At 39.8% G+C, this 26,897-nt stretch overlaps 1 protein-coding gene across 3 annotated transcripts in view; it reads left to right on the top strand.

Moving 5' to 3' along the window:
- Window positions 1-26,897, top strand: part of FAM135B (family with sequence similarity 135 member B) — a 271,218-nt gene that overhangs the window by 18,346 nt on the left and 225,975 nt on the right. Inside the window, exon 1 of one of the 3 annotated variants that reach the window (XM_032134049.1) lies at window positions 20,529-20,633. The exons of the other annotated variants lie outside the window; for them this stretch is intronic. The gene's annotated coding sequence lies outside the window, so the exon portion shown is untranslated. Of the gene's footprint in view, window positions 1-20,528; window positions 20,634-26,897 lie in introns of those variants that run through there. 3 annotated transcript variants of the gene reach the window in all.

The raw sequence follows: 26,897 nt of genomic DNA, 5'->3' as shown, positions 1-26,897 counted from the left end.
GAACAAGTATGTGAATGAGGAAGACAGTCTTCTACACAAAATTTGTCACTGTGATAAAGGCACCAGTTCATAACTTAATAAAAATAAAAATTAAAAAAAAAGAAGCCATGTAAACAACAGTACTTTTTTGATAGCTACACCTTCATACAAATTTGATATGACTATCTAATCTGTTCCAGACATCCTTTTATATTAAATGTCTCAGTAATGGTGATTTCCATTACTGCTGTGAAGATCTAGTACATAATCAATATGAAGTAAAAGCAAACCAATTATTAATGACCATGTTAGTGAAAAAAAAAATAGCCACAAATATGGAGATTGCAGGTGTCCATTTATTTTGCATGGATGCATCATGGAAGCATCTTTCAGAGTTCTCTGGAAAAAAAGGAATAGAAAAAAAATTGAGGGACTTGAATATGACTTGAGAGATTTACTATTTACTATAGTCAGTCATTCATAACTCTCATTTTTGGGTGAGGAAGATGTTTCATTGTCTTATATCTGTGAGGAAGAAGAGTGGGGGTCATGGTTCAGTTCCAGGACATATCAGAAAGAGCCCCAAAAAACTTGATCCCTTTGTCTTTGTTAAATTGTTTGTTGGGAAGAAGTCATTATTAGAACCACAGCATTCCCCTTAACAACATTATTTTGCAAGGCTCAAAGACTAAGGAAAATGCTGACCAAGCATCTTTTTCAGAGTTAATCTGTCTCAGGAAGTTGTCTGGAATGTTTTTTCCCCATGGATTTTCTTCAGAACAGTTTTTTTGTGTTAGTTAACATATGTCTGCTTAGGATGAAACTTGGAGAAGCATTGAAAGGTCACTTGGAGCAGGAAGAACATCAGTGGAGGAGGTTGGGAGTGATGTACTGGCTGTCCGTGCTGACTTTCACCTTGAAATAACTTTCCTGTACAGCCCAAGATCTGACCATGGACAAAAGTAGGTAGTCTGGGAGAAATTTGCTTTTACTATTGCAGGCACAAGGAAGACACCGTTTTCCATGTCTATTCATAGAATAGAATAGAATAGAATAGGATGGTTTGGGTTGGAAGGCACCTTAAAGATCCTCTCATTCCAATCCCCCTGCCATGAGGGGCACCTTCCACCAGACCAGGTTGCTCAAAGCCCTGTCCAACCTGACCTTGAACACTTCCAGGGAAAGAGTGTTCACAATTTCTCTGGACAGCAACCTGCAGTCTTCTGATTTCATTGCATTGTATCTAAAGGTAGCAAGAGCCCCATTAGTTTCTATATTTATCAGAACTAAAAATGAGTTTTCTGCATTTTTGGGGCCTCTTTGAAATCATTCAGCTGTAGGTGTATCCTTAGTGAAATAAGAGTGGGTTTAACCTTACCCTCAGACTAATAGTTTGTATGTGATAGACTCTTTCACTCTAAAGAAGTATCTTTGCAGGGGGAACTCTTTTGAAAGAACTCATATTTCTTGCACAATTTTTTCATTGCATTGTTCTGGCAGGGGTTCTTTTACTACTGTATCTCAAAGGTCTTGAGAAAGTTAGTTCTAGCTGTATCATGCTCAGTGCCTTACCACAGGTGGTAATCCTGTGATAGCCTGAAATTCATAAATCTGTCATGCACCAGCTTTACATACCCAAATATCATGGGAGTTCCAAGTCTGTGTGTGGGATAAAGAGCAGAATGAGATGGTATCATTATATGTTTGTGTTGCAAGAACTCACACTGATATACAGGTGTCTTAGCACAAGGCTGTGTGAAAAGCAAAAACAGTTCTTGAAACTTCAATTAAAAAAAACAACCCCTCTTTTCACAAATTTACAGAACATATTAGTCACCTTGCTGTCGAGCCTAATAATCTTTTCTGTTGTGATTGTAAAATCAGCTCCCTCCTTGAACCAAAGCTAAAATCCTTCTCACAGGTGAAAAAGCATAAGCTTTAACAATATGAGAAAATTCATTTTGTATTGCCATCTGCTTCTGGGATGTGAAGAGGAAGGGAGTTGATGCTGTACGGATTCTGCCTTTGTGGTTTAGATAATCCTGCTGTGATAAGGTCCCACATCTGAAGTAGTGACTGTCAGCAGTTCCTCTGCAATAATGCACATTGAAAAGCAGGTGAACAAAAGAAATACAAAGCCAGAGGAAAGTGAAAATGCAGAAATTTCAGTAGTAATACTGCATGTCAGGTTCCTGAGAAAATTAAACCTTCTCTGTTCTCATGCCCACTGCTGATTTTCTACATTCAGTAGACTTTCATAGGAAATACAGTCCAGTGCTGTGTGGAAAAATGGGAGTTTGACTCATTTCTGTGTCATGGGCTTCTGCCATGACCCCTGGCTTGTCACTCAGGCCCTCTTGCTGAGGACAATGACTTAATTACCTTCAACCAGAATGAGATTTCAGCAGCAGATTTGTGTCGCAGGCTTCTTCATCCAGAAAATAACAAGCCTGTGTATCCACGCTTAACCAGGATGCCATGAGATGCAACTGCCCAGCAGCTGTTAGGGGAGAGATATAGCACAAGTTTCTGTTATGTGCACTTAAACACATCTCTGTACATTATATATCTGGATCTCTCACATAGAGATATACATATAAGACCATTAAAAAGTATATTTTCTTCTTCCATGAAATCTGAACTGATTTCTGAGACTGTAATCCTTTGTTTCAGTCTTCCAGCCTCTGTGCAGCATGGAAGGAAAGAGTCACCACAGGCATCAAAAATTGTTCTGACTGTTGTGAGAGATGCTTGGCACTGAAATTTGAAAAGTCAGAAGCTTCATTCTTCTCAAGGAAAGCAGATGGCATTTTGGTCAAAGACAGGGCAAGATCTTGTGACAAAAAAGCTGAATTTTTATACCATTGTTTGAAGGTGCTGAACTTTAGTCTTCCTGAAAACTGCCACACAAACTGAGAACAAAAGATCATGAACATTTATTTTAGAAAGCTCTTTGTATGAAACACCAGACTCGGCTGGCCCAGATGCAATCTTAAATAGGGTCAGTACCATATCTCTTAGAAAATATTTGACCTAGTTCAATGACAGTTTAAAGAATTCAGAGGTAGGAATACATTAAAGAAAAAGGGTTTTCCCTGCTGCACCGAGTTAAAGGGTCTAACGTCATGGAGTAGCTAAGAATAGATGATTGCATTGTTCCTTCTGGTCTTATCTTGGAAACCACATATGCCTGCAGTGGGAGATCTGTGACCTTTGCTAAACTTTGTAATTCTCTCTTAAATGTAGCCTCAGGGTAGCTACTACTCTGTCATATTTGTTAATATTGCACTCAATTCCCATCAAAAAACTAAGTCTGTGTCAATGAAAAATATATTTTTAACAGATTGCAGGATCCTTGTGTTAACTCTTGTAAAGGTTAAAAATGCAGTCTTTGATAATCCAAGGACACCAAACTTTAAAAGTAAATGTGAATGTTTGGATGAAGGTTGACTTTGGACTGTCTGCCAGGCTTGTGTGCCCAGCACTGAAGACGTGCTTGCCAGCAAGTCTAGGCTGGGAGATGGTACCTGCAGCAGGAGACACTTTTTCCTAAACTGGAAAACATCTGAGCTTTTTGGGCGTGCTGGGCCTCCTGTGTGAAGAGCAGGAGCTGGGAGGTATCCCAAAGTGCTGCTTGTCCTCTTGGATTTGAGCCTTATGGCAGAAAACCTTCAGTGCTTTATGGTTTCTAGTGCTCATGGTGACTGTGGGATCATGCCTGAAGTGTCTCTAACTGGAGCTCCGGCACAGCTGGGCACTCTGTACCTGGAAAAGGGGATTCCATATGCCTGGCTCTTTTAAATTATATAGTGTGGTTACTGGATAACATGAAACATAAATTGAAATAGCAATACATATTGTTAAATTGACACTAGAGTTGACTCAGGGTAGAATTCACAACTGAGGGCTGATTTAGACATCTTTGTGCTGTACTCTCTCTGTTCAAGAGACTGTTTCTACCTTAACCAGCAAAAAACCCCAAAAACTGAATGGTATTATTTGTTTCTTTCACTGGAAGCATCTTTCTTAATTTATTTTAACCAGTTGGTGTCAGATACTGTCCCTCTATAAGGATTGTGAAAGGCAATAAATATCTACCATGCAGACAGCCAACTCAGCCATGGCTGTTGATTTATTTTAAACAACAGCTTTGATTTTTTCCTTCAAGATTTACATTGTAGTAGGAGGTGACACTGTTGTCTTGTGCTATTAGTGTTCTTCTCTTCCAGTGACACAGCCTGTTAATTAGAGAAAGGAGATAAATTCAGAGCCAGGTGGAAATCAATAGATCTTGATTTTAAAAGATTATTTTCTTTGTTTCAGGCTGAAGCACCTTTATTTCAGGACAAAAATAAAAAGAAGTGTGTTTTTTATAATTTTTGATAGCTGAGTTTCAATACTACTAATGTTACAGTAGTGTTTAAACCATCTGACCTCTCAATGCCTCTTATTATTTGGTCATGGTTTTTCTTAGGTTCTTTTTCTGACTTAGAGATTTCCACATGTTGCTTTATATTCTTTCAGTTTTCCTCACAGTGATTATTTTTCTAAAGCTGCCTGATTTTTTTTTTTCTTTTTCCTCAGATTTTTGAGAAGTGCAGGAACAAATAATTTGGTTTGACTCCAGTGGAAAGCATGAAATTCTGCTGCAGGTCCTTCAGGGTGTCTAGCTGTGTCTGAACCGAGGAATGTTATTTACTGCTCAGTGATCCTTTAGGTCAAGAGAAGATCTATCCCTTTAAAGCTATACCTGAGCAGTAGTGTGAGAGCTGTGATGGGAGGAGGAAATACAGGAGCAGTGATCCAGAAATCATTGCTGCCCTGACTCATTCCTCCTTTTGGTTCGCCTCAGAGCCAGAATTAGCTGACCACTTGGTCAGAGCACAGAAAAGGATGATTGCAAGTGGGAGAAGGCACAGAGAGAAGGATTCTTGACCTACTGTGGAGACTTGGTTGTGTGGATGATTTTTTTGATGGACTGTAAGCTCTCATTTTCCAGCACATTTGACTCTGACAAGTTTAGTGTGCACACAGAGACTCTCCAAGCAGGCTGTGGGAAACTGAAGGAGTGCACAGCAACTCTTTGTTGGCTAATATACCCAGCAGACACCTGTTTAATGAGCTGGCAGGCTGAGCATTAATATGCTCACCACAGTGCTCCTGTTGGCCAGGCGCTCATCAGTCAGGAGGGGAAGGGCTCATCTCCATTGCTCCCTGGAACAGCCTGGTCCCTGCTGCTGCCATCTTCTGATTGCCCGTTTTTTAATTAGGGTCTCATACCTTTTTGGTGTCAATACTTTTTCCCTCTTGACTGCTAGCACTGCTAGCTAATTAGCTATTATTTTTCTGTCTTTGTTTTCACCTTTCTGGTCTTGCATGGTTTTAACTCTTGGGTGTTCTCACCATGAGGATGGACTTATTCACTACCACCTCCCAGCACTTTTGTTAGGAACACAGAACCAGGGTTATGGACCTGTTCTGCACCAAGATGGGTCTTGGTTCATAAATAGCTGAGTCTTTCAGCCAAGGGCAATAAGAGCCATCACGAAAAAAGGAAAAACCTGGCACTTATAAATTAGAATGGGTAAGTTTCTACAAAATCTTCTAATAGCTCTCCAGGCTGCAGCAGATTTTGGATAACTGAAAGAGAGTAGGTTTAGAGTAGATACTACTCTAAGGGTGGAGAGGCACTCAAAGAGGTTGCCCAGAGAAGCTGTGGATGCTCAGTCCCTGGAAGTTCAAGGCCAGGCTGGATGGAGCTTTGACACTGGTCTAGTGGAAGGTGTCCCTGGCATGGCAGGGGGTTGCAACTGGATGCTCTTTAAAGTCCTTTTCAGCCCAAGCTATTCTAAGATTCTATGATTCTACAATTATATGATTTTACATTACAGTATTTAAGAATAGGTTATGGACAGATTTATAACCTGCTACTATTGGAGGTGCAGAAGAGGTCAGTGAACTCTAATTTTTTTTAACATTTTGTGTGTGTACACTGCTTTATGGTCCATTCTTGCCACAATCAATTTGATGATTTGCTAATAGACTGCTTTTAGGGTTGTATCTGTAATACCGTGGGATCCATTTGAGCTGTTTCTGTTCACTCAGAGTTCTTTGAAATTGGATCTTATAGAGTTGAGGAGTGGTTTCCAGTTGAAAAGGTAATTTTCAAGTTGTTCCTTTCTCCTATACCATCTGTCTTCTTGACAACAATCTAAAATGCTCTTTGTGTTAAACTTGGAGTAAATACTATGGATCTGATAGCTGTGTGCATAAATCCTTGCTGCTTTGCTGACTTGGATTTATGCTTGGAGTTACTGTATTGATCGCTTAAGATGATATCTGATTTGTTCTTTGAAAATATACTGTAAGAAACAAACAGAACTGGTCTGCAGCTAAAGGCTGATCTCTGAATCTGTGCCTCTGTCCTCTTCCTCTCAGCATTTTCAGTTCAACATGTATTAGGTGGGAATGGACTCACTGTAATGTGTTAAGAAACCATGCAGATACAATGCCTGGCAAAACAGCAGGTCCAATTGCACCCTGATCTTCTTTTTCTATATTTTTTTCATTTACCTTCACTTCTGATCACTGGATCCTGATGTGAACAGCAACTTAGTGCCTTGATTCTTGGCTGTTCCTGTGGCTATTTTAGTCTAGAAAGTTACACACAGTTTATCACAAATTAAAGAGGAACAGGGTCCACAGTATCATATAATGGTTTGGACTGGAAGGGACTTCAAAAATCATGTCATTCCAACCCTCCTGCCATGGGCAGGGACACCTTCCATACCCATGGTATGGAGGTTGGCATTAGGGTTGCTACAGCACTGTCAGAGTGAGACTCTCGGCTTCCAGAGAGCAGCCTGTATCAGCTCCAAAGCAGGAACTCCAAAGCCAAGGAACACCATTTTCACAGTGGGAAACAGATGTTTTAATACCTGTAATCCTATTTCTGCGTGTCAGAATTAGAACCAAATTTTGTGGCCTTAAATGTGTTTAGTGAGTTGGCAAAATGTTTAGAGCTACCATGTTGAGCTAAAATTCAAACCTTTTCATTGCTGCCCTGAATCAACAAATCTTAACAGGAGTAGAGGGCCCAGAGCTGTAAAATGGGAAGCAGAATTTCTACATAACAGATTAGAGAGCTGATGATTTCAAATACATCCAGAATGCACTGTTTTTCCAAAGGAGTGAGGAAGATGCACTTAAGCACTGAAGTTCTTGCTGACTTTCCTGTTTATGCCCTGGTCTGGCATCACACACATCTGAGGCCATGTCAGGAGCTCCCTGCAGGAAAGCAGGAGCCTCTCTGCAGAAAGAGACCTTCTGTGAAACTAAGGTTATCTCTGAGATAATTCACCTTTTGGGTAATTCAGGGGCTGCCTCACGGGTTCTGCTTGGGTGCAAAGAGGCAGCTGGACTTTAGATGTGTCAAGGTAATTTGACCTTCCATTAATGAAATCCCTACATACTCCTGAAGGCAGAATGTAGGCATGAACCAGGGTTTGGTGGAGCTGCCCTAAGACTGTTGAACAGAGTTTATGATCTCTGTGCTGGACTTTGTGAAACTGAGATTTTTTTTGTTTCCTGTGAACTGGACGTAAGATAGTCAAACACTGGACAAATGCAGATTAAAGCACACTTTTCTAACAAGAAAGATACATTTTGAAAGGGGTGAAAAAAGCTATTGCTATGTAGTGCACCCTGCAAAAGCATTCACAGATGGGATATTTTGATGAAGCAGCTGTCCCGTCCAAATGTAGCTGAAGCAGTTGGTTAGTTCCCACTGAGACCAGAGACACACTTGGCAGGATTCTAACAAAATGTTCATGTATTGTGAATGTATCTGCCAGCCAGCCATTTGAACTGTCACCATTCTTTGTTACAGGCTGCAACACAGCAAGGGCAGGGCCACGGGCACTGAATTTCAAGGCATTTGTCAGAGCTGTCGTCTTGGTGCTGTCTCAAAGAAGAACTCACGCCAGCAGCCAAGTCTTGCTCAAAGGGAACATCCAACTGCATTAGTGTCAGCCTCTTTGCAGCATTGCAGGCTGGCTGTGCCTGTCCCTGGGTCATTTGCTGTCTGAGGAGAAGGCTTGCTCACAGGGAAGGAGGGACACCTGATGATCCCTATTTATTGATCTATTTTTTTAAAAGTTTTAGGCAACTTGTAAATGAGGAAGTTGTACTTTCTGAGCAGAAGTGATTTGGAGGAGATAAGAAGCACAGTGTTAGACTTCACTGGCTTGTGCTGTACAGCTATTAAAAGACTGGATCACAGCAGGAACTTGGGCATGGTGAACGGATGCATCTTGGAGAGGTGGAGGGGACCTAAAATAGGCACAGCATTTGATGCAGCTCTTCATGACACCCAAATTAGAATAGTGGTGGGTGTGTGCCTGACAGGTTGTCCCTGCTGAAGATGTTACTGTACCACTGTCATCAACAAAGATTGAAACTAGGTAGAAAACCTGGAGGATAATTGTATTTTTGAGAGATGGCTGGAATGGCTTAAAGCCTAGGAGAAGGCCACTCTGGTCAGGTGATGCCATGTGCTGCAGGCATCCAGAATTGCTGGCACTTCCAAAGGGTGATTCCTCTGTTGAAATTTTACAGAAGTCTGTGTAGATGTGTCTCCAGTTGAAGTTCACTGTGTACTCTAATCCATGCTCTATCCTGTGGTGTCCTACAAGGTATTGCAACATTTAGTTTTAGCATGAACAGCTCCCACTGTTCCCAGAAATGAGACTAACCTTGATGCATAAATCCATGCTCATTTTATCTGAGCTCTCTAAAGCAGCATTGTTGCATGGCACCATATAATTTTTTAAGTACGCACCAAGAATGATTGTAATAATGATGCTGGTTGCTGCTCAAACAGGTAAAGAAAGCATGTTTTGTTGCTATTATTGTGGATATTGATTCAAAGGTAGGATGTCTAGGGTGAAGTAAATGTGGGCAGAAGAGCAGAGGCTTTGCAAAGATTAAGCAGTTGAATTTTGATAGAATAATTGCTTACCTTTTCTAAAAATGAGACTTATACATATGTATTAGGATTGAAGAATCCCTTTGTTGGAAGCATACTCAGGAAACTGAAATTACTGCAGTACTAAGGCTAACATACCTTCAGCAGTTACTAGTGCCAATATAACTAACCTCTTCTTTAATTAATGTTTGAATATAATTAAGCAACAGCAATGGGGAAACTTAATGGTGAATTTATCATTGAAGAAACTTTCACTTCCTTGAAGGACAAGAGCAGAGATAAGAAGAATAAAAAACATATAAGTCCTCTGAGGTTATGTGAGTGTATTAATCTGTATATTGCTTACCATACCTCCTTTTCTGAAACAACACCAACAGAAGGTTGTTTTCCTTTCTGTCCCTAAACACAGTGAGCATCATTAAATAGTTTGATGCAATTAATAAAGAAAGTAGCTTTATCTTAATCATTCTGTATCTTCACAAAATATCCTGAAAGTAGCTTTATCTTAATCATTCTGTATCTTCACAAAATATCCTTTCAGTGTCATATGAACTGCCATTACAATATGGAATGAAAACCAGTGGGCACAAAATATGAAAAGTTAGGTCATGCAGCTTCTGAGATAGAAGTAGCAATATAGGAAAAATAAAAACTTGCGTTTTCAATTTTAAAAGGTCCTAGAAAATTCCTTTATGTGAGTTTGTTGCTAATGCAGAGGAGACACCTCTCTGAAGGTCAAAATACTGTGAGTTTCAGGGTGTCTGCTTAAAAACATAAACATGTATTTATTTTAAAATAAAACATGGATCTTCTTTGACTCAAAATTGTCATGTGTACTGTTTGGATTTGATTTTCAATTGAATCAGGTTATGTTTACAAGATAACCATGTTTATTGTGTTGTGTTCTTGTGTTTTTAATGAAGAAGATAGATAGGTATACACTCCCAGAATACATCCCTGTGGTAAAACACAGTGGGATGTCATGAGAATGATTCAGGAAGGAACAGTGAAGAAAGATAGGCAGGCTCAGAGCTGCGGGAGCAAAAGTTTGGGGAATAAGATAGAGGTGATGCAGGCAAAAGGAAGACCATATAAGTCAATAAAGAGTTTGGATGACAAATACTAAACTTTGGGCAGGAGATATGATTCTTACCTAAATGATTATTCCAAAACTGTTGAGCTGAGGTTTAAAACCCCAGAAAGAAGCAAGGCCTGCAGTAGCTGCAGTGATGGAGAACACCTGGCTAAATGCTTAACATGGAAGGTCCATGTTTCCAGATACTGCAAAATAATCAGAGAATTTAGATATGCCTCAGACATTTGGAAGGCAACACAGAGGATATTCCATCATGGCTGTGGAAGAAAAACAGTAATTAACAGACATTATTAGGGAGGAAAAGGCCATTAATGTACAAATTTAAATTTCATGCACAGAAATGCCCTTGATCCCAATCTATAACTATTTTACCCAGTTCCTGTCTGAGCTGCAATACACATCTTAGATGGAGATGTCAACTGATAATGAAAGAAGGTTGGAAAAAATAGTTGGGAGGCATGGGGTTATTTATTTTCTTATGCAATCTTGTTGGAAATTTCTACTGAAAATTATATTTGATTTCTCTGATCTTGCCGCACAAGGCTGTAAATTAATCTGCCAGTCATGAATGAAAAGTGTACTTCTTGTTAGATTTGGCTGCTGGATAGTCCCATAGAGATGTGACAGCAAAACTGGGCGAAGGCCAGTGCAGCTTTTGGGAACTGGCAGGTTGGGAGGCAGAAATGGATGCTGAGTGATTGCTTGTCATCAAAGGAAAGCCCAAACATGTTAAATAAAGGGGTGAAAGGAGGGCAGATCCTGGAGGGACATGACCAGTGGTGATATGTACAAGAAGACACGGGAGTAACAACACAAAACAACTGAATGGTGGCCCAGTGCAGTAGCTGAAGGAATTGTCACTACAGGCAAATAAGACCCATCCACCAGCAAATGGACCCATCAATATGATTGTCAATGGCAACAGAAGAAACCTGACTGCAAGGGTGCTGCTGCATTGCTAAATAAAACAGGTTAGGCATCGATCTCCAGCCCAGAGGTCAAATGGCAAGAGGTTGCTCCTCCTCTCCTTCTCTCAGCTCACACTGCCTTCAGGAAATGGTCCCTGGCAAGTGCTCATCCTAAATCTGCCTGAAAAGCTGCTAATTGGCATTCTAAATACACCCCAGCAAGCTTGTGCTAACAATTAAAAGCCAAGAACTACAGTTAACATTTAAGTCCATATTTTTATGTACTAACACATCTCACCCAATGAAACAGGACATTGAGGACATTAAAAATGCGAAACAGGTCATGCCATCAAAGTTTGAATGTAGGAAGAGGGGCTTATATATTCAAAGATGGGGGGTGAATAGTATGTTCCTGCTGTACCTGGGAGACAGGCAGGAATACAACAGGCATTAAATAAGGAGAAGAGAATTAGGCTGAAAATGAGCCAGTCAGAAACCCTGGAGTGATGGGGTCAAGAGGGCAAGCCAAAGAAATAGAGATCAAGGACAGGGGAGGCAGCTCTGAGTCAGCAGCACTGGAAGGAAATCAAGTGAATTTCTCTCTTATGGCCCGGGGTCCTTTTACATCATTTCTCTTCAGTGCTAGCAGCAGCAATATTTGCTGTAGCAGATGTGGATTTAATTAATGTACAGCTTCTTTCTTTCTTTTGGTCACTCTGAAACCTCAAGTGGAGGGCAAGAGTGTGTAAGGGGAATTGCTTGCAAATACAGATGGGGTAAGGGAAAACTGTAGGGTCAGTCCTGGAAGTCAAGGGGTAAAGGAAGCAGTGACTGGTGCTTCTCAGCCTCATCTCTCTGGTGAGGTCAAGAGTAGGAGTGAGACGGTTCTTTTTTCTGAAATTGGAGCTCTGGACACCATGGCCAGAACAGTCTTGAGGGACTTTTACAGCAGCTCATTAACCACCAGACTGTCACGTTTGCATGGCTGTGCAGATCACAACAAAATATATTTTCCCCTCAGTTTTCCTGAACCCACAGAAGTCCCCTTCCTCAGGAGGTGTTTCTCTAGAGAGTGCTCTGTGATAGCAAAGAGATCTCACAGAAATTGATTGAAGGGTTAATGTCAGCAGGAATGGTCTACTTTTTTTTCTGCATGTCTCCCCCTTGTCTCTTGCAGGCATTTTGACAGAACTGCCACAATTGGCATCTAAAAATATGATTTTAAAATGATACTGGAAAGTTAAGACCCTGGGGGAAAATACTAAAATTTGTCATTGTCAAATTTTGTGGGAGTAAAAGGTCAATTTTTAGAACGATATGAAGATTCTTATTTTGACAGATAGACATATCTCTGTTGAATGGGATTGCAAAAAATTTTAATGGAAAAATTCACTGTATAGAAAAGGTTGGAGTGTACAGTGAGACTGGAATAAGCATTTCTATTTAAATGCCATTCCTACAGGGTCAATGTCTGATCTTCATGGCAAAGAAACTCTGTAGGCAATTCCATCTCAGAAAGGCTGAAGCAGAGGTAGCTGGGCTTTCTCAGAAGGGATTGAACATTTCAAATATGTTTTTGACTGATGCAAGATTGATGGAGTGTGGTTTCAGTTCATGTGTCACTGAATGGAAAATGACAGCAGCACTGCAGAATTGCTAAATAGGGGGCTGAGAATAAACTGGTCAAGTAATACCAGAAGTTGGAAACATTGGTAAAGAGGGGACAATTCAGGATGAAGGCTTAGGTGAATCTGTAGAGGCAGTATAAGTGAAGATTCTTCTGATTCCTCTGCTTGTTACTGTCTGCATTCTTGACATCATTTTGCAGCTCACACTCCCTGCTGAGCCTGCTTCTGCTTCATAACCCTTCCATGATGACAGCAGGCTTTGGCCAGGACCTACAGATGTGCCTGCTAGCCCAGATCTATAGGTTCATAATCTGACATAGTGTAAAGGAAGCTTTGCAAAGTCCATTTCCAAGCTCTGATGTGAGGCTCCAAAGAGTGACTGATTACCTTCTTTTGCCAGTAACTTCATAAGGCACATTCTGCTGTAGGTGGTTGGCATAATAATTAGTTGGACTGAATTTGGCTTGGCTGATTTATAATAAGAGAAGACAATAAAGTATTTTGGCTCCAGCTATGGGGTCATTAGTTTTTTAATTCCCAAGGCAATGCAGAGCTGTCTCTGATAACTGATTTCTTGATCCCTCTTTCTTTCTCTTTAGAAATATCTCATTTGTTAAGTGGCTGCCCTGCTCTTGAAGCTCAGCCAGGTAACAACAGAGAGATTATATTGAAGTGTTCATATTAAAAGAAAGTACTTAAAGCTAAAAACACTGCCAAGGGCTTGTTCAAACTCCAACTTTAGGAGGTTGATTTCTCAGAGAGGATGGGTTGTTCCCTATTCAGATCTCAAACGTGAAGCAACATTTATGAAACCCAAAAATGTCTAGCGTCAGAACAGAGAATATCAGTCCTACTTCATAGATAGAAATGAACTGTGTTCATTTTTAAGGACTTTAGGGACATGGTTTAATGCTGGTCTTGGCAGTTCTGGGTCAACAGTTGGACTCAATGATCTTAAAGGTCTTTTCCAACCTAAATGAATCTATGATTCTAAGACTGATCTTTATAATGAGGTCATTCATTTTGACGATGGTTTTGCTATGGAAACTCCTCTCTAAGGTTGGAAAATATTTCATATAAAGAGAGAGAGATGAATTAGTATTACTTACCAAGATAGACAGCCCTCCAGGCACAGAATTCCTTTAAAAAAAGTGACTAAATATAAATTTGTGCCAAAGAGTTTCCTGCCAAGCTGTGAGGATACAAGTGGGTAGATGGATTGGAATGGGACACTGGACTCAACATAAAGCTGAGACTCCTTTATGGCTAAGCAAGGACCCTTAGGGATGTTTTCAGGGCATCACCCACACCCTGGGATAGGTGTCCATGTCTTTCTATCAGTTGTAATAACACTAAAGTGACCCGGCAAGCACTGTAAAACCTGCTTGTCTTTGACAAAGCAAAGGTGCTTTACCTCCTCACTGGCAAAAGTGCTGTAAGTCCTAGAGGATCAGATCAGGGAAGATGCCACAGAGCAAAAACAGCTCTGTCCCTTTATTCCAAAAGTCCTTTTTACACTACCAGTTGGCTCAAGAGAAAGTTCAAATGCACCTTCAGTGTTCCATCCTCTTTTGTGAATGGGTCGTTCAGAACCAATTTTTCTTCAGTAGGTGCATCAGCCCTGTTTTTTTCATTCCATGTGTTGAAGTATCAGCCATTCACTAGACCCTCATAGTCAAGCTGTGCAAGATCAAAGGTTCTGCTGGGCTGGGTTTGAAGTGGATATCCAAGGGAGAATAAAAAGGGGTGAGTATCGTCGTGAAGTTCCTCCCTGAGGTTTCTCTCCCAGTGTTCTACTGCTTTCCCTGTCAGAGACTTCCTGAGTCACAATTTGTTGCTGTGCCTCCTCAGTGCATTTCTTTTCAATTGACTTATCTCACTTTGACACCATGCAGACTTGTGCACTCAAAATTAATCACTCTTTCTCTGCAGTTCCCAGTACCCCTGTTCAACATTATCCCACAAAAAAAACCAAAAAACCAAAAACCAAACCAAGCCCTCAAACAAACTCCTCACAGAATACAACAAACAAAACCCCAAATCCCAAATCCACAATTCTTTGCACAGACAAAGTAAAGCAACATGTCTTCTAACTAAGATCTCTAAAAGTCTGGATTTTTGCAAACCAGGAGGGATTTTTATGAAAAAAGAAATCTTCAGAGCTGTAGGTGTTTTAAATCAACACCTTTGGCAACTTCCAGGACCTGTTTACCTAAGGGGTAGGAAGTGATATATTACAAAATGTCTATTGATGCTGTGTTCCCCCCTGCTTTGTTTCTTGGAAGCAGAGGGCAGATGGTGGCCAGGCTGGTGGTGAGAAAGGAGAGAGATGTTCCATTACCTCTTCCCATTGGGTTGTTCTAGAAAATGGCAAAGAGTAAGAAGAAACAAATCTTGTCCATTTCGGAGAGAGTCTAGAAGAGGCTCCAGCACCACTCAGCTGCAAGCCAAGAAAGCAAGGGTTGGTGAAGCTTTGTCTTTTCCATTCTCAGTTAGTGTCCTGCACGGCCAGAGATACCAAGGAATACGGGATAAAATTTCTTCATTGATAAGGAATTGTGGCAATAGCAGATTACTTTTTGTGGGATCAGATGGAATTATACCTTTCTGTCAAGTTTTCCCAATTGGACAGTTCCTTAGCAAAGTTTGTGCTTATTTCCCACATACATTTAACTGGGAATGTTCTAACTTTTCTGACACATACAGAGCATTACAAAAAAATCCCAACAAATATTATGAGTGAGGAGAAGGTAAAATCTGATTGACTCCGTGGCTTTTTTGACTGAAGAACTTGATTCCAGTAGAAGAGATTTTTATCTTGGTAAGCCTTCAAGAAAAGTATCAAGTAATCAAATTGGCTGAAACAAAATCAGCATCTCCAAAACCCTTCTCCATTTTATTTCAATGATTTTTGGATGTTATAGCATTCTCAGGAATTTTTTAAATAGTTGCTTCTCTTTTATTCTCTTGAGAATTCTTCTGTTGCTTCTCACCAGATTTCTAAACTCAAGCCTCTGGCACTTGGGATCCTGCTCCAAAACAAAAGCATCCATACAAGCTGGTTTTACTCCACTTGCATGGAGATGTTTTCCACCTGCTTTGAACCTTTTCCAGCCTTACCATCTCTTCCATACTGTGCTGTTAGTTTGTGTGTCTCTGGGGTTGTTTTTTTGTACATTTGAAATTGATGAAACTTCCTGAATTTTTGTTGTCACATCACAGGATGACTGTGAAATGCTCAAGAGACCAGCAAAGGCAAAATTAAACCTTTGCATACCACTTGGTCACTGTTCTTTACTGAGCTGCCTGGTTGCCCAAGTTGGAGGACCACCAGTGTGTAACAGCGACTTTTCCTTTGTGGACACTGAAATTGTAAGGGACCAACTGTATCAGCTGTGTGTTCACAAGTCCAAGGGCCTGATGGGATTCATCCCAGAGTTCCGAGGGAGCTAACAAATGTTATGGCAGGACATAACATCCATCTGCAAAAGGTCTTGGGAGTCTGGAGAGTCCCTGTTGACTGGACACTTGCCAGTGCTATTCCAGTCTACAAAAAGGCAGGAGGAAAGACCCAGAGAACTACAGATGTGCTTTTCTAACCTCAATTCCTGTAAAAAATTTATGAAGAAGATGATACTGAGTACTGTTGAAAGGCATTTAAAGAATAATACAGTCATCAGGCACAGTCAACATGGGTTCAGAAAAGGGAAGTCCTGTTTAAATAATTTGATACCTTTCTATGTCAGTCACCCTCCAAGTGGTTGAGGGGAAGGAGGTGTTTTTGGGTCCTAGTGAGGCTTTTGATACTGTCACTCATAGCATCCTTGTGGGTGAGTTGTCCAGCTGTGGGATGAGGGGGTTCATGGTGAATTGGCTGAAGGGCAGAGCTCAGAGGGTTGTAGCGAATGTGGCTACATATGGCTGGTGACTGGACACCAGAGGTGTGTTTCTCTGAGTTCAAACCTAGGTCCAGTCCTGTTCAATATCTTTATCAATGATCTGGATGCAGGAGTTGGATGTGCCATCAGCAAGTTTGTCTCCTCTCCTCAATTACATATAAAGGAAGAAAGTACATTGATAGTTAAGTGGCTAAGATTGGTGATACTTCAAATCTACAGGAACCTGGTGAATCATATGTTGCTCTCTTCTGACCTCAGCGGTGTCTACTATATCGAATAAACCAATAAGTCAACTGTGCTGACACCTGGGTGTCCAATCACACAGGAAATTTGAATTACTCTCTTTCCTATCTGCTTTGCTTCATTGAATTGATAATGATGATGTAGCTATTTGTAAAAAGTATCCGGTGGAGGTGTTGCTCGATTCTTTATAGTTTTCAAACTAGTGATGTATGAACCATAGCTCTATATCCAGTACACTCTCAGGAACAGGCTCTGGAAGATTTGTCAGCCTTTACGCTAAGCCAAAGGTACTGAGGATTAATTCAATGAGAGCTGATGATACCAGCATATATCTGAAGGTTGGGTTAGAGCTGTGGGGCTGGGTTTCTTGGAGGTCGGTTTCTGGAACATTTTTAAGAGCATTACACCTTCAGTGAGCCAAAGAGTTTGGAATATGCCTTAGCTGTGTGAAAGAACAATGAAGACTGCAAAAAAAAAAAAAGCTGGAGTCTTTGTCTTTCAAAAAAATGAATATAGCTTCTCACCTTCTCTGGCAAAGACATCAAGGCAACCTTCTATTTCTGACATCTGTGTTTACTGAGAGTAGTATGAAACTGTAATTCTTGAATTGAGAGTTTTCTGTATTTTTCTGTATTTTTCTTTTCCTTGGTTTTCTAGAAGATATCAAATACTCTCTCAGTTTGCTAGGCCCATCCTGCAGGGCTTAGCCCAGGAACTAATTTGCCTATCAGTCACTCAGCCAGCTCTATATTTGTGTTTTCAATGGAGACTTGATTGCATAGACTCAGTGTGGGGTAGATGGTGTCTGGCTCTCAGTGATATACTTGGAAGGATTCTGTATGTGAAAGTATATTCAGTGGGTGATGAAGTGAAAATGCATGATTTAATTCCATCCTTGTTTGATTCAGTGTTTGAGTAAAATGGTAGGAAGTGTTGAATGCAAATCAACACAAGCTTTGCTATCCTGGAAAATTCCATGGGGAGAAACATTTGTCCTACTCTGCTTCATTGGACATAGAAGGGCTTTATTACAACAGTAACTGTTATGTTAAAAAACCCCCACTGCTTATTATTTTAGAGGAGAAAGTGTGGCATTGGGATTCTGCATCCAGGGTTTATCGCCTAACCAGAAACAGCCTTGTTAGGTTTTCCCAGTGAGATGGAAACCTGATCTCCTGATGAATGCCTACTAAAGTTTAGACTGAACCCATGTGCCTGAAACTGGCAGGGTTTGGTCATACTTGGTACTAAAACAAGATAGTGTGTGATACTACTGCACAGTCCTTTGCTTTTAACATCATTCCAGATATTTCTGGGTTAAATTTGTCTCTTTAGTTCCTCTCTTTTGTTTTCAAATGACTAAAAGGGAATTCTCTAGAGAGCCAACCTCACTTACTCCATACGACTTCTATTTATCAAGAAATTCTAGTGTTTTGCTATGTCCTGCAAAACAGAAATTTTCCTTGGAGGGAAAGACTTCGAGGTTAATTGGAAAAGTATAAAGTGTGACAATAGCCCATGTGATACAGACTTGTTAGAGTAAAGACTGTCATGGCCAAGTGGATTACTCTTGTGTTTTCTGTAGCTTAGGAAGGAAAAAAGTTGGGAAGATGTGAAGCCTATGATCCATGAACAATGGGGCTGTAAAGGTTCATCACACCTATTTAACCCAACACTTTCCAAAGGGCAGATGGAAGAATTTCCCACCATATTTGTTTTAGAGTCCATTTTCCTGTAATTCTCCAAGTCTTGTTTTTAGGATTCAGGTGTCGTTAAGTCCTATGCTTTTTCTTCTAAACCATGCAATGTTTGTGAAGTGCTTGACAGAAAAGGAGGTATTTGAAGGAAAATAATGAGGTAGCCCACTGCAAGTTTCTGGAAATTTCCTTGAAGGCAGGAGCTCAATGGTAAGACAAGAAAACAACATTTGAAAACATTAGCAATTCTCACTAGCTCTGAATGAGGGGTGAAGTGAGGGAAGTGCAAAAAGTGAGGTGAAAGGTCAGTGTTCAGACTGGTTTTGGCAAAGGAGGACAGGTTAATGAAACACAAAATAAGCCTGTGGCAGGCCAGGAAAATGTCCTTTGAAATCTCATGCCGAGCAGGCAATGAACATGGCAGGACTGCATTCCTCAGGGACAGGGAAAAGGCTGTTCCTAGTCAGAGAGGGATAAGGGGGGCAGGGGATGAGCTTTAGGTATGTGCAGATAGCAAAATTCCTGAGAAACAAACCTGCCAACATACAGACAAAATGTAAGGACCTGAATGTTTGCATTTGAGTTCAAGACCTTGCAAGATTAAACCCTGTGTTTCAGGCGGAGAAATTATTAAGTCCATAGTGATGAAGAAAGCAAAGGAGGTCAAACTTTTAGGGGGAGTTTGCCCCTAACTAAGCAGAAGCTTTAGGGCTGTTGACATATATTGCCACATTTTTAATATAAAGCAGTACATAGAGAAAAACTGTTTCTAAATGTATTTTATGATTGTGTGTTTTTAGAGAAAAAAATTTTGGAAGGGATTCTGAAAACAAAAGAAATTATTAAATATTTTCAAACAAGATTTGTAATTAAAAACAGTAAAAACCAAACATCCCCTCTAATTCTCATAGAATCAAACACAGCCTTTTACAGTAACTGTTTTTTCCTGTTTAAATCAACAGTCATTTGATTTGGGAGGAGCATGCAAAAGGAAAGGAAAAATGTTGGCTTTCACAGAACATTGTGTAGAAGTCATGGAGTTCAGGGCACACACTAGGTTCAGGGCAAGGATCTTCTAATCAGTCAATAGAAGGAAAATAAAAATACCTTGATACTTCTATTTCTTTCAAAGCAGTTGGAACCAGACTATAACAAGACATGTTACAGAAGAAAAAACTAAAACTTAAAGTGATGGTGGTGGGGTTGCAAGAATTCCGTGTAAAGATCTCATTTAGAGACAGAAAGCCAAGATGACCTTCCCAAATAACATTGCTCTGATAGCTGAAATACCTATGTGAAAGATCCGTGATGATTCTTTGAATGTATTTTCAGGCAAGACACTGTTGCTGTATTAAGTCCCTTAAAAGAAGCTCAGGGTTGAGAATGCAACTCAAGAAGTGTTTAATAGCTTTTTTATTATACCCCATGCGCATTGGCTGGCAGAACTCTCCCAGATGGATTGTGTTCAAAGCTGCCACAGGGCGCATTTTGCAATTTAGCAGTGGACTGAGCTGTACTGAACAGTTTCCTCTGCAGTTGGTAGTGTTAAATGCTCTGCCACTACTCTGAAAAAGCAGCTTTTGTCTCTGAGATGATCAGGACAATCGCATTTTTGTAACGGGAATATTTTTACAATCACTTTGTTTTTCTTATCTCTGGCTACTGTTGTGTTGTAGTGATAATGGTGTTAGCACTGACTTGGGAAGAATGCAGAAAGATGTTTGGGACAAAGGCAGTCAGTTGTCTGTGTAGAGTGAGTTAGCTCAGGAAAGATAAGCCCAGGCAAAGATCCTGGTCCTGGCTCTGCTGGAAGAACTGATTCTGATTGATATTTCAAAATCAGTCCTCTCAGTTGCAAAATTTTTCAGGAAAGCATTTACAGGTTTCCACAAGGCTGAATGCTTATGAGTCAGCTGCTGGAGAACTTTTCGTAACAGAGGCAGGTGAATTCTAGCAGTTTCCCCTTTCCCTTCCTCCTTTTCCTTTGCTATTCCATAAAGATTTGCTCTGGGAAGACTGACCAATCTCCTTCTTATCGAATTGCAGATGTATCAATATTGGTGTATCTGGGAGACTGGCTGCACCAAAGACACTCTGCTGCAGATGATCTTTGCTTACCCAGCTCTCACTCACCTTTGACAAGCTTGGCTTTGTGGTCTCACAGCACGGCTCCAGAAATTGCAAGTGCTTATCTACTGTAAGAAAGATCCAAATCCTTCCAATTCTTCACTCTTAACATGATTTCAGAATCTTTTTGAGAAGATTACGGGAACCAGAATTAGTGATAAATATTTTTGCAGCCAGAATGGGGGAAGAACAGCATGGGGAAAATATTGTGGCAGTGTTGTAAGAAGGTCGAATTTGCATTTTGTTACTGTGAAAACTGCATTTTAAAATAGGAATTTAAAAATTAAGATGATATCCTCTACCAATTTTATTTGGAACTTTTGAAATTTCTGTTTAGAAAATATCTTAAATTTTTTGTCTTTGATATTTCTGTGACCTGCTTCTCTGCCACACACTTCTGAAACCCTAACACTGTAGGTTTATATTGTCTCAAGCGTTTGTACTTGTGTGCATTTCTCTCTAGAAAATAATAATAATAAAGTAAATATAGGGATTGAACATTCTTACTGAAGCAGAGGTGCAAATGAATAACCCAGACAACCCGAGAAGTTTAAAACATTAGAATCATAGAAAGCCTTGGACTGGAAGGGATCTTAAAGATCATCTTGTTCCAACCCCTTGCCATGGGCAGGGACACCTTCCACAGAACAAGTTGCTCAGAGCCTCATCCAGCCTGGAGCATTTCCAGGGATGGGGCATCCACAACTTCTCAGGGCAACATTAGGGAAAGGGATTTTGATCTTTACTGATGGTGGAACTGCAAATATGAAGAATGATGCTTGTCACTTCAGGCTCTGGTGTGATAAAAGAAGAGAAGCAACCACAGGAGGTGCTGGTGAAAGCAGATAAAGTCAGACTTCTCTCCTGTTTATCATCCCATGGCTGGAAGGTGGCTCTTTCCTTGCCTGCCTCGGAATATCCTGGTCCCCCATCTTCATCATCTCCTAAATCCTTTGCTTGTATCTGTCCATAGGTGGAAGATGATTGCTTTAATTTCCGTGGTATGTGTTTCCCCTGGTTTGCTTAAGACAATATCCTGTGGCTTTTGTGAGCTTCCACTTTGGATACCTCCTTGTGTTCACTGCAGCATTTTTATTTTCATATCTGCTGATGAAATATGTTGTCCAGAAGGTTCCTTAGGGAGTTTTCCATTCCCTACTCCTCATCCCACATTTTATTGTTGTTTTTTATGCCCGATGAAATTTAATACCCAAGAACATCCAGTTGTCTGTGTTAATTTATTGTCTCTCAGCCCTGAATACCCCAACAACACCACAAAGTATATTAGCAACTTTCAACAACCTAGGCTTTAAACTTGAGTTCTGAGAATTTGCATGAGTGTTTAACCATGTTATCTAACAAGTGGGTAAGAAAAACTTTTACTTTTTAGCAAGACCACACTGCTGATCAGTTTTGTTTCTCTGCAGTACCTGAAGGCTTAGGACAATCGTGGTACTGTGCAGCTTCCTAAGGACAGTCTGGTTTGCAGGCCATACTTGTAATAGGGATGTATTTTTCCATTTAATTGGACTGATGAAAAAATAAAGAGCCAGGACAAGAGATTAAATTTTAATTTTCTTTCATAAGAAAATTAATTTCTCTTGGTACTTTTTGGTGATGAGAAGGGCATGTTTCTGTCTAATTATGTAGCAGGACTTCCATAATTACAATTTAGCCCTTCTGGCTTACATCAAAAACTATCCATCCCTCCAATGGCTCTTAACATTGCTTCTAATGGGCTTACAACCATGTTAGAGGGCTTGTCTTTTCCCACACAGATAACTTCTGCTGAACATGGGGTAAGACTCATTGCTAGTGCCCTGCTGCAGAGACCTTTGGCACATCCCAAAAGTCCAGTTCATCTAGAATCTTCAATCAATTTGCAGTTGAAACATAACAAATAATAATAATAATAATAATAATAATAAGTTGTGATTTCTTTATTTTGTTGTTGATGGGGATCTTTTGATTTACTATGGACGAGATTATGTCTGTGTTGATTTTGATTTTTAACTTTGATTAATTCCTCACTGTTTCCTTTCACCTCCACAAATGAACTCTCTCACATCTCTAAAAAGATGTCTGTTGCATCCACACTATTGCTATTTTTTACCTGAAAAGAAAGTTAAAAAAAAAAAAAAATCAAATTTAGAGCTATGCAAAGAGGAAATAAAAACAGAAATCAAGATTAATTTTGTGCCCTACTCCTGGCAGTTAGCCTTTGGTTCCCACCTTTCTCTCAGTGCTGTCTACAGGCACTGTCCAAAATACAAACCTAAGAGAAAGAGATTAGAAGAGACAAGATGGGGGGAAAAAATCACTTCTTTTCTTCCATTGGCTTCCATTATTCACATTCAGCAGTACACTGATGAGTTGCAGATTCATGGTTTCTTTTGCAATAGCTCAGGCTTTCACATGGAAAGGGGAAGGTATTTCAAAAGCCAGATAATATGATTATGAAAGCATAAAGAGTGTCTGAGAGAATGTGCAGACGGAAGTAGAACTCAGAGTGATAGACTTTTTTTTTCCTCAAGAAGGCTGAATTTTAAAGTTTCCTTTTATGTTGTAACTGGAATCACAGTTGGTGTAGGGAGCATCGGAAATCAACTTTTACATGTATTTAAATGTATAAACAATATCTTTTACTTTCTTGAGAAATATCTCAAACAATCACTTGGTCCAAAGTGGGATGGTTATCATTATGTGGAGAGAAAAATGAGACTACCTTTACAGTTTTAATTGCTTCAGAATAAGTTTCATTGAACTAAAAACCTCAATTAGGTTTGGTTTGGTCAACTGCAGAGTTAAACAGCACAGCAGAAAAATACATGGTGCTATATATGGAGTGTGCTAGCGGTTTCTAAGAAAAAAAAAGTGCATTTTACTTGAGATACTATGCATACAATGATGCCTTATCTCAAAAAGGATATTTTAGACCTCAGGTGAGTGCAAAGAAGGGTGATGACTCTAATATAAAACACTGTGAGAGGTCTTCTTTGAAGCAAAGCTATGAATTTTAATACTATTTTTAAAAAATACCAGTATTTTTGAGGAAGTAGATCAAGAGCTTCTATCTTTTCCCTATATCTGAACATTTGGAGCTAAGCACAGTCACTGAAACTAAACAGGAGTTCAGATTCAACCAATAAAAATACTTTTTTCCCCAAAAGCTTGTGATTAGGATGTGCAAAGTCCTGAGAACAGCAGTGAAAGTCTATTAGAAAGGGATGAGATGTTTGTACAAGGATAACAAGAGGCTCAGTAATGTTGCTGGTGAGTTTTCTGAAGCCTGAATCTTGTGTTTTGGCATACAGAAAGCTGATTAAGGTCAGGTGAGATGGATCAAATTTCCCCCTTGTGGGTTTAAGTGTGTCATCCCTTGGTCCTGGATGGCATTGGCTCTGTAGGACACAGGGGAAATTTCAGAAGCTGCCCCCAGAGCCTCCGTTTGCCCCAAACCTGCCCACACAAGCTCAGTGCAGTACCTGAGGCTTCCAGCTGAGTTGGCACATGATTTAGCAAACCACAGGAAATAAGAATATACTTGAAATTAAACACTTATCCAAATGTGTTGTTGCATAGGAATGTTTACTGCCTAGAAAATCTTCCTCTTCACAAAATGCTATAAGAGGAAGCTGTAAAAAAAATGAACGAAGTCAGCATGAAATTGAAGTTTTCCACTGAATGTTTTAAACTGCATATTCAGCCCTAATGCTTTTAAAGAATATTTCAGGCAGGCCTCAGGTTTCTTCTGCTTAGTGAAATGTTTTCATTGCTGCAATGGCCTCTCCATCACAACTGGCTGGTTGTATGCTTAATTCTTTTTTATCACAGTAGTTCTTACATTCAGGAGCTACATTCTAAATAGATCTGCCCACATCTGTACCAAAACAAAACCTTCAAATGGCTTGTGAATACCTCTTGCTCCTTTGGTTGCAATTAAAACCTAGCAAACTTAATCCAAGGTGGGGATTTTTTGTGTCTAATTAGCTGTATGTAGTCCTGCTGACCCACCTCTATCTCTGTGAAAATATCAATGAGCAATAATAAAGCTCAGGTGTTCAATTAACCTGGTGCCTGGAGTTTGGTACTGTGTGGATTCTGTGGGGCAGTAAAGAACAGTTTAAACTGCTCTAGGTTGATATGTGCCTTTTGAGAGATGTGGGGCTTCTTTTCCTGTTTGTACAGCATTCGATACAGCACAGCTACAGGCTGAAGCATGTACAAGTACACCTATATATCCTTTCTCTAGAAAAGTATAAAGCAGAGAAAACACATAGGAGGTGCTGTGTGTTGAAAGTATATTTCTGGATGCACAACTAATTTCTCTGGTATTTTATATTTTAGTTTCAACTTGAGGTAAATATCGTGGACAAGAAAAAATCCTTGATGTGTTTTTGCTCAAGAGCAAGGTGTATGCTCCCTTTTTAATGGATTCATAAAGGGATGGTAGCAGTGTTGTTTCAGCCTTTCCCAGAGTCCAAATCTTGATAAATAATTCAATAAAAGTCATCGCCACAGTGAATAGTAATTAGGTTTATGAAAGAAAGAACAGTTGCTTCAGATAAAAGAATGAGGGCCCTATTTCTCACACTGCCCAGACAAACATCCATCACTGTTCACTCTCAGTGTAACAGCAGGTCACACGTTTCATACAAAGCAAGCAGGGAAGTTTCCACTTGAGAAAATTAAGGTTGAAATATATCCTTGTACTTTTTAGCACAACTGCTTAGTGTCAGTGCAGATAGCCTGTGCTAAAACCAGCTGAAATTTCAACTGTGATTACACAGGAACATGAGATTTACTATGACCAGCTCTTAGAAAAATGAATCTCTGACCTGTTCTCAGGTATTAGCCAACTTTTTCCAGTTTAGATGATTGAAGTGTTCAGAATAACTAATTGAATTTGTCCAACTAGACCACGCCAGGTGCTCTGTACACTGTTAAGCATTTAAACAATGATCAAGAATATTTAAAGGCACAAACTTTATGAGAAGTTCCCAAACTTCTCATTTATAGCCCTGATGTGGGTTTGTCATTCAACCATCTACTTTTTTTAGCCGCTCACTTAAATAAGATGTCCCTGATTTGTAGTACATCATATGCTGTCCTGTTTCTTTGACTGTTTTGAGTAGTTCACAAATTTTCGAAGTTCACTGTGTTCTTGAACATCTACTGCTGTGGCTCCTTCTTTAGGGGGTCAGATGGAGGGCAACATAGTCAAATAAATTTTTGCACCAAAATAATTGGCATAAATTCTATTTAGTTTGTCTTGTCAAAATCCTTTCAACTTTGTGAAGATCTGCATTTCAAGGGATAATAGACCATAAAAAGACCTTTTTTTTCCCATCGGAAACATTAAATAAATAATCACAAGAATGAAAAATACTGCACTACACTCTTAACATTCTGCAACCCGCCTGACTGATGTGATTTATCAGTCTCTTACAACTCCTTTTGCTGCTAAAGGAACTGTTCCATGAACAATATTCTGTAGAGTTGGAGAGATGTGAGGAGATTTAGTTACATCTTATTTTTATGACACACATCAGTATAGATTCATTAAAATTGCAGAAAAAAAGCCCGCCAGTGACAGAAATCTTTCCTTTGCTTCCTTCCATCCTTATTTTCCACCAGGGTTCCCCACATGGGGACTATGCCCTCCTCTTTCCCTCTGAACCACTGAGCCCAGAGCTGCATGCCTGCAAGGAACTCAACGGTTTTCCTTGCTATACACTTAATATTTAATATGTAACATTCAGCTCCGTGTTCTAACTTAAATCGTTCAATAGATTATGTATTATTCAACAGAGGAAACTTAAAATGTTAAATAAGCAGGAATTTCAGATCCATTTATATGAGTGGGCCTGATTACGTAACATTTCCTTGCTTTATTGTAGGTTCGTTATCACTTTTAATTCTTTCACTATTTGATTAAGTTTAAAGCAAAGCAGTTTGCCATCCAGGACACTTCTAGCACTGACCTCCTTTCTTCTAGGTAAGTACAAATATGCAGTTAGTACTTAGCCCAAGTGCATAATGCATGCAAAATTAATATATGGGCAAGATTCGCTTGAGTGTTAAAAAACCAGGACAAATGAATGTGCTGGGATTTATTTTCTCCCCTCCATACAGCTTCTTGCAGAGGTTTAGAGGTACTTTTGAAGAGTATCCTTTTATTAAAGAGGGTGGAGGATTCGCTCCTGCTGGCACATGTGAATTACTTATGCATTCCCAGCTCCTGTTGTTATTTATCTCACAATAATGTGCAAGCACATACTCTGACTAAGGTGTCTTCAGTGAACCACAGAGCTCAAAACTGAGTCTAGAGAAA

The sequence above is a fragment of the Corvus moneduloides genome, chromosome 1 (assembly GCF_009650955.1).
Source record: "Corvus moneduloides isolate bCorMon1 chromosome 1, bCorMon1.pri, whole genome shotgun sequence".
In the NCBI taxonomy this organism is placed as follows: Eukaryota; Metazoa; Chordata; class Aves; order Passeriformes; family Corvidae; genus Corvus; species Corvus moneduloides.
The sequence above is the reverse complement of the archived record's forward strand: the minus strand, read 5'-3'. Positions and strand labels throughout refer to the sequence as shown.